Here is a 7,498-nt window from a genome sequence, read left to right as displayed (position 1 = left end):
GGAGACAATTGAGGCCCACTACTTTACCTGAATTCAGAGCACTGATGGCCTCCGCCACCTCCTCCTCTGTCAGTTCCCGCCCCATGAATTCCTTGTCTGCCTGTGTTAGGCCACGCAGTTGGATATCTGCAAGAAGCTCCCGTGATTCCTCAAGTGTAGCCATGTTAGCAGAGGCCTAAAGGCAGGCATAGTAGTCTGCAAAGACTGTTGCCACACCCAGACGGTCCTGAACACGTTCTCTGGTATCATTTAGGATTTGAAGAACCCAACCCTCCTGTCAAACTAAACTTGGAACTTCCTGGCTTTGTCACCCACCTCGTAGAGGTGATGCTGTGTGCAGCAGTTCCATTGCAATGGCAGAAGATGCTATACAAATGCAGATAACATCACAAAGAAAATCATGGCAAACATAACACAGAATAACATAACGAAAAGCCAGCCACATATTAAGTGTGAAATAGACGTTGAATTTTGAAAATAAATGGAACAGTTGTTCACCTATTTTTATTCAGTGCAAAGAAGCAAATTCCAAATAAGCCTCGATGCCGCTTTCGTCTGACAAATCATTGCCAACTAAAAATATAATAATTACATGAGCCTCTGGGTATCCAATTATAGAAGCCATTGTTCGAATTTGCCAAGGGCTTGTCATTTCTACATCAGAATCATAACTCAACATCGCTCTTAAGCCATCCAAGGGATGAGGTTGACACATTTTATACTTTTCAGAACTGTGTTTTTTCTGCTGGGCCTGGTTTAATATAATTGGCAGTAACGTGGAGGAATCAAAAAACTGTATTTCATTACCAAATTAGCACTTACCAAGAGGAATAGATGAACAGCAAAGAATAGATTGTTTTGTCTTTTCACCATTAGGAGTGATTATGAAAACCTGTAATAGGAAGACACACACAAATGTACCATTTTACACACAAATATCATGTTTATTTGATCAATTTCTTCTTTTTATACAAATAAGACAGTGTTGTCAAACGTATGACAAGGTGGACTGGATCCATGTCAGATTTGCAGGATAATTCCTGTCTATGTAAATAAGTTTAATTTGTGTGAATGTACTTAGGTCAAGGTCAGTCAAGGGCATGTGGTAGATTACGCTGTCATTCATTTCCTCCTCTACAATGTTTACATCTATATAACTTCTCTAACTGGAGTATACCCATGCAATAGGCAGTAACTGCCATCTTTGTAAGTTTATGCAATGGTGAAGCGTGAACTGTATAGGTAATATGCATACATTAAATACCTATACTTTTTACAGCAATACCTTTCACTGGACATTGATCTTTATTGAACATTATAGCTTTATGAAACACTGTAAATCCTGTACCAGTTGTCACACCATCTCCCATGTATTAGGCCTTGTTCAACACAGCTTCCACTGGAATTATTTTAATTTATTTATTCGCAATTTTTTACAGCAACAACGAGACACAATGAGTGGAAGAGCTCTATACATGAAGATGGTTGTTGACAAGTAGTTTAAGACTTGGGTGCTCCTGATGATTGTGACAGAGTGGTATCTGCTGGGGATACCATTCCGCCATACTATGAGTTAACCTCCCTACAGCACCATAGGGGATGCAGACAACACTCGACCAGGCTGGCCAGAGCCTGCCATAGCCCCACACACCTTCAGTGCCCCTGTACCACCTCCAGAGCTGCACCAGCCATGCCCGCGGATATTTGCCAACTGCTGACAGCAGGTCGCACATATCAGCGGAACAGTTTCTGGAATCAGGAAAAGGTGCAATTTTTCATCTGTAATTTGCAGATCCACATAGATATTCCCTATTCTGGGGACAATGGCTGATAATGGCTGGATTTGGGTTTGGGGGTACCGGCCGGAATCAGAGATTCTGGCCCCCAGGTAACTGCTCACCCACATCAGGCCAACTCGTTATAAGGGTCTTTAGACTTTCTGTGAATTTACAAAAGTTACACATCATAAGCTTTATGACACACAGTGACAAAAACTTAGAATGTCCAAGGTGAGTGGAGAGAGGTAACAATACCTAACGGAATACAACTTTTATGGAAAGATAAAAAGCAGAGATATATTCACAATAAGAATGATAAATATAGTGACAGATAGAGATGAATAGTAACAGGGACAAGACTATCATAATAAAATGACATTAGAACAAAAAAGATATAAAAAAGAATTGATTTTGGTGAGGTAACATAGAACAAAGAACAAAACCTGTGTGAACATAAGAACCAGCAGCAGCGTTTTCGGAGACAAAAGGAGATATATTCGGTGCTTAATCCCATCAAGGTCCATTCCTGGGCAGAAGCGATGGTAGAAAAACAGGCAGTGTAACTATTATTTGATTGATTCATCAGATGAGGGTACTCTAAGGGCGAGTGGAATAGAGTGTAACATCCTGGCCCACCCTATCGAGAAGTACTTTTGTCTTCTTAAAGGTTGAGATTTCCAGGGGAAAGGTATCAGAGCTCTGAAGGCTTTGCCTGCCTGAGAACGAGTTCTGGTCCAGACAGTTCAGGTCCTGAAACTGGAGAGCCTTGTGGGTGATGCATGCTAGTTGAAGGATAATACTCGCCTCTGTGGAGAGCCACTACAGTGAGATCAGCGTTAGTGGGTTATGGCCTAACCTTCTCACGCTTGTGGCCAAGCTGGGTGCTGTACGAAGTGCTGCTTAAAGAAGAGCCTGGTGTATTTTGTAAATTGCTTCACCTACTCAAACATTGAGAACATGAGGAATTGAACTACTTGTTTGAAATCGAGATCTGCGATGGAGAGCTTTATTCCTCTATGGAGTTTGAGTTGAAACGGTGGCCTTTTGGCCGCTGTGTTGAGTTGTGCTTGTATGTTGGGACTCTTGTCCAGGATGACGCAAAGGAATATTCCACAGTGGAAGGTCTGGAGTGTAGCACCATAAGTGTGCTGAGCCAAGTTGGAACTAGAGGGAATAGGCGAGGGGGAGAGCAGAAGGAATTCCTTTTTAAATGGGTTTAGTTTCAAATGTTGTGGTATCATCCATGTTTGAAAATGGACCAAGATTTCGGCTATGAAGTCTACATCTAGAGAACAGGAGATTTTCAGACAAAAACTGGCTAGAAATGGTTAGCGGTATTATATCGGTTTAAGCTGGAGATAAGAGTTTCCATATAAAGAATGAAGAGTGAGGAAGAAGACTGAGCCTAAGGAAACATTTTACAATAGCACAGCGGGGATTGTTCGAGGGAGAGTTGGCGATTCTTTTGCTTTGCCAAAAATTATCTAGTGATGATGAAAACGAGCTACAGACTGTGCCATTGAACCCACTTCTTTTCTTGAGGATTCTCACGAGAGTGGAGTGATTCAAGGTATAAAGGAAGTTGATAAGTCAAGGAGGATGAGGAAGTAGACGTCCCGTTTGTCCAAGATGTGCAGTGAAATATCCTCTCTTTTTAGGATTGGAGTCTCTGTAAATGTATATAATTTTAGATGAGTCTTCATGCAGCTCTCTAAGATTATGGCTAGGAAGGGTTAGTTTTAGATAGGAAAACATTGCATTCATTCTATGGATTCACTCCATGCCTTTTAAATAATACTGAGACCTGGCGTATTTTAGGAAGTCTGGAACTGTTCCTTGAGATACATTTTATATTAATCAGGTTAGTCCAGCACGTGTGTGATAGTGGTGCTTATATCTTTGAAATCTGATGTAGGAATGAGTTCTGGGAATTGGGAGGAGTGCTTGATCTTCGCATGAATCTTGTGAAATTCCTCAGAAGAGCCTTCTCTAAAGGAAGATCACAACACCTTATATTTCTGTCTTGTGTTGGTGTTGTCCTTCTCTACAAAGAAGGTGGATAACTCCTCCCAACTTATTTTTTGTACTTGCGTCTCTCATTTCAAAGTTGCAAAAGGTTCTTTGGAGAAGGGTTTTGCAAACACACTCATTCAGTTCATTAAAGTACCATTGTACTGTGCATTTGCCTTCTGTTTTTCAAGTTTTTGGGCATATCACGGACATAACTATTGCAATAGGCATTTTGTATTGTGGTGTGATCCCATGAATTTCCTGCTCTTGTCGGATACTTTGTAAGGGATAGGTTATTTCAAAAGCTACTGGGGAATTGTATTTTCCAGCTAATACCATTGCTTTGGTTATTTACTTGACAACATGGATCCTTTTTTGTGTGAGTATGGATCTCACAAAGTTGAAAAATGTTGTTAATGAGTGAAAAGGAGCAATTGACATCTAAGGTGCTCAAGCTTTCCCTAAGAAATTCAATGGTTTGTTAAATAAATGATGTGTTGTCTCCAAGATAGATTGGATATAGTGTTGTGTTTGGTGGGGGGTCATCTGTTGGTTCTATCTCTTTTGAAATACATTGAACAGTCAATAATTATTCATTCAAAGTCTGTTTTCATTTTATGGAGTTTCTGTGGACGATTGTCACCTTTTGTCATTTCTAATAAGGCCCCTGTTTGGGCTAGGAGGTGTAGCATAGGCTGAGAGGATTCATTCAACCAAGATTCCATCAGGATAAAGAGATCCAGATTGTTTGGGGGTATTTTATCTCACATCTCCAGGCTATTTTTGACTGTCAAAAGCACGCGTGCAAGATGCATTTCACTGAAGATGTCAAAACTTTATTCACAGGGCCATTTTTACTGCAGTCATCTTTGCTGTGCAGACTTTTCCTAGGTTGTTGAAGGTGGGGAAGTTGGAGATCCCCAGTTGAGTTTTGAAAGTTGGCATTTTTTTTTTACTTTAAAAGCAAGCTCTTAATTTCCTTTTTGGCCAAAAGCGTAGTAGTTCTGTGATTGCAAGCTATCTCATCATTATGAGGTCCGAGATTTGTGATATGATTAGTGCTTGTGCTGGTGTGGGTGGACCAAAGATGCAGAATAATAGAGTCCTTAAGTGAGGACTATGTAACACATGTTTGTGTTAGAACAGTGGGAGGGAGCTCACTATCACCATGAAGGTGTCAAACATTGAAGAGAAGGAGTTACAGGCTAGAGTTACAGTTGATCTGCTTTCTGCATGATCCTGGAAGGTGTCAACTGTCTCCTGATGTGTTTCACTGAGTTGGCACACCCATACTCGTCAATTGGCTGGATTGGCCTTGCAAATGAAACTTCACTGCAGATGTGTTTGCCCACATGAAGCTGACAAGCTCACTGGTGGACATTTTGAAACCTAAATAAAACTTGCGGATGGGGCACCACCCTATCCTGGATAGAGTAGGAAGCTCTGCCTCCTGGCTGGCACCATTTTCCTGGGGAGACCTGGTCGCCCACTGGGGATTACTAGAGCTGTTCAGCTCACAGGAGCCCTAGACTCCTCCCTGGTCCGACGCCACCCTGGCTCTGGTAGATGAGGTAGCCGAGCGGTGCCTAGAGTCCTGGCCTGCAAGGACCAGACCTCACAGATGAATGCCATGCATTAGTCCACCTCTCATGGGGGATGGGCATTAAAGGAGCTGGTCAGCCTGCAGTAGCGCCAGATTCCTCCATGGTTCAACGTCACCCTACCCTGGTATCTACCTGTGCCTTCATTGTGGGGCTCGTCTCCGCTGCACACCCCAGAGTGGCAAGAGATTCCTCTCCAGTCAGCAGCCACCACGGTAGAGACTGTCGCCCCAGATCATCGGCTAAAGGCGCCCGGGGTTGGCACCTTCCACCGTTCTGGTGCCCGGGCCTGGGGAGCTAATGAGGGTTAAGCCTCCAGCCAATCCTATCTTTCCATGGGTCTGCCTGGAATGCTATTTTGCCTTGACTATAAGGGCCCCTATTAAGCCATCCAGGGCTGCATGCTGCCTTTGAAGTGTCAACGATCAATGTATCCTGCAAGACACAGTAATTCTCGCAGCTAGCTGCGTTCTTCATTGACGTGCAAGCCAAATGATTCACTGCCATGACTCACAGGCAACTTTTGTAACGTTTGTCTACATGCAGGTACAGAAGAGGTGGGAGGAAGTAAGCACCATCCATCCACCACCTGTGCAATGATCCCTGGAGCCCTGGCTGGGATCAAAGGGTCAAATAAGACCTCATCTGGACTTTCCGGGCAGCCCAGCCACCAGGGTATTCTATAGGAATGTGTGGATGGACCAGATGACTGGACAGTCATCTGGTCTCTCTGTGTCTTATGGAAAAGACCAATTGGAGAGGACAGGGACTCTGATTTCCTTTTACTTGGAGCCCAAGTGAGTATGAGGCAAGGGACTATGAGGGGGATAGGCCTCAAGGAACTCTAGCCCAGGGCGTGATCACAACTTCTGAGCCCAGAGAAGCAGGGGAGACCTCCATGGGCCTGCGGGCCCCGTCCTGGGCACTTTGCAACACAGTGAACTGGAGAAAGAAAACCAGGGCTAGGGGCTTCCACTCCAAGGCCAGCTAGACCTCTAACTCAGGGCCTGGTTGAACTTCTGAACCCAATCAATCAACGTACTTTTTCTGACTAAACTGCCCTGGATTAGGCCACTCTGCATGGGGATTTAAGCTTTGCATCTGCCCCAGCTCTCCGAAAACCAGGGCTAAGAGGAAAGGCCTATTGGACAGGGCAGAAATGCAGCAGCAGACTCAGGACCTTGGGACCCCAGGGTGGCCAGGCCTTTGCAGCACCTAGGAGAAAGACAGGAGGACAATGGGGTCACCTAGTGAAAGGGGGTAATTGAAGAGAATATATCCAACCTCTTGGAGCCCTGGCTGGGCTTGGAGAGACAAATTAACCATCATTTGAATTTCCAGGTCTGCCCAGTCATCACAATTAGAGTACAGTGTTGGCTACAATGGCCCCAAGCAGTCCACCCTGCACGGGGGTGTTAGCTTTTTATCCATGCCTGCTGTCCAGGAAGAAAGACTCAAAGGAAAGGACCATCGTGCAGCGCTGGAAGGCAGCTGCAGACTCAGGCCCCGAGAGGCCCCACACAAACCCTGGTTGTACCCAGGTGGGAATTGCCAGAAAACTAGGATGTTCTGGGTACCATGTCCCTATTAATCCTGAGCAAGTCTATCCCCCTTTTGCTGTAATCTGTGCCCACCAAGTGACAGAAAGGGGCCGTTGGTGAAAATGCACCCAACCTTCTGGAACCTGTCTCGGTTCAAAGAATCAAATAAGCCCTAATCAGGACTTCCAGAGCAGCCAAGCCATCTGAGCGCACCAACGGAACACATGGGAGTGACTAGATGTTTGCGTTTGGCGCGACCAGCTGCCTGGACTCGTAAAAAGTATTCCGCTCACCCTTGGAGAGGACAGGGACCCTGAGGCCATGGGTCTCAAAGCCTGAGCTGGTTTTCTGTAAGGTGCTATGGGAGACCTCACAGAGCTCTGACCCAGGGCCTAGTCGGAAATTCTGAACCTGGACAAGTAGGGGAAATCTCCCCAGTCAGGGTACTTTGAGACAGAGTTGGCCAGGGAATGGAGCCTAGAGGCACAGTCTTCCACCCCAGAGCCTGCTGGGGCTCTGACCCATGGCCCGGTCAGAGCTTCTGAACGTAGAAAAGCATGGGGGAACT

The 7,498-nt window shown here is 44.9% G+C and overlaps 1 pseudogene; it reads right to left on the bottom strand.

The window, feature by feature from the left end:
• Positions 1 to 5,753: 5,753 nt before the first annotated feature.
• Positions 5,754 to 5,901, bottom strand: LOC144756879 (5.8S ribosomal RNA; annotated as a pseudogene).
• Between the last annotated feature and the right edge of the window lie 1,597 nt (positions 5,902 to 7,498).

The sequence above is a fragment of the Lissotriton helveticus genome, chromosome 5_1 (assembly GCF_964261635.1).
Source record: "Lissotriton helveticus chromosome 5_1, aLisHel1.1, whole genome shotgun sequence".
NCBI lineage: Eukaryota > Metazoa > Chordata > Amphibia > Caudata > Salamandridae > Lissotriton > Lissotriton helveticus.
Note: the sequence above shows the minus strand (reverse complement) of the source record. Positions and strands in the feature narration are given on the sequence as shown.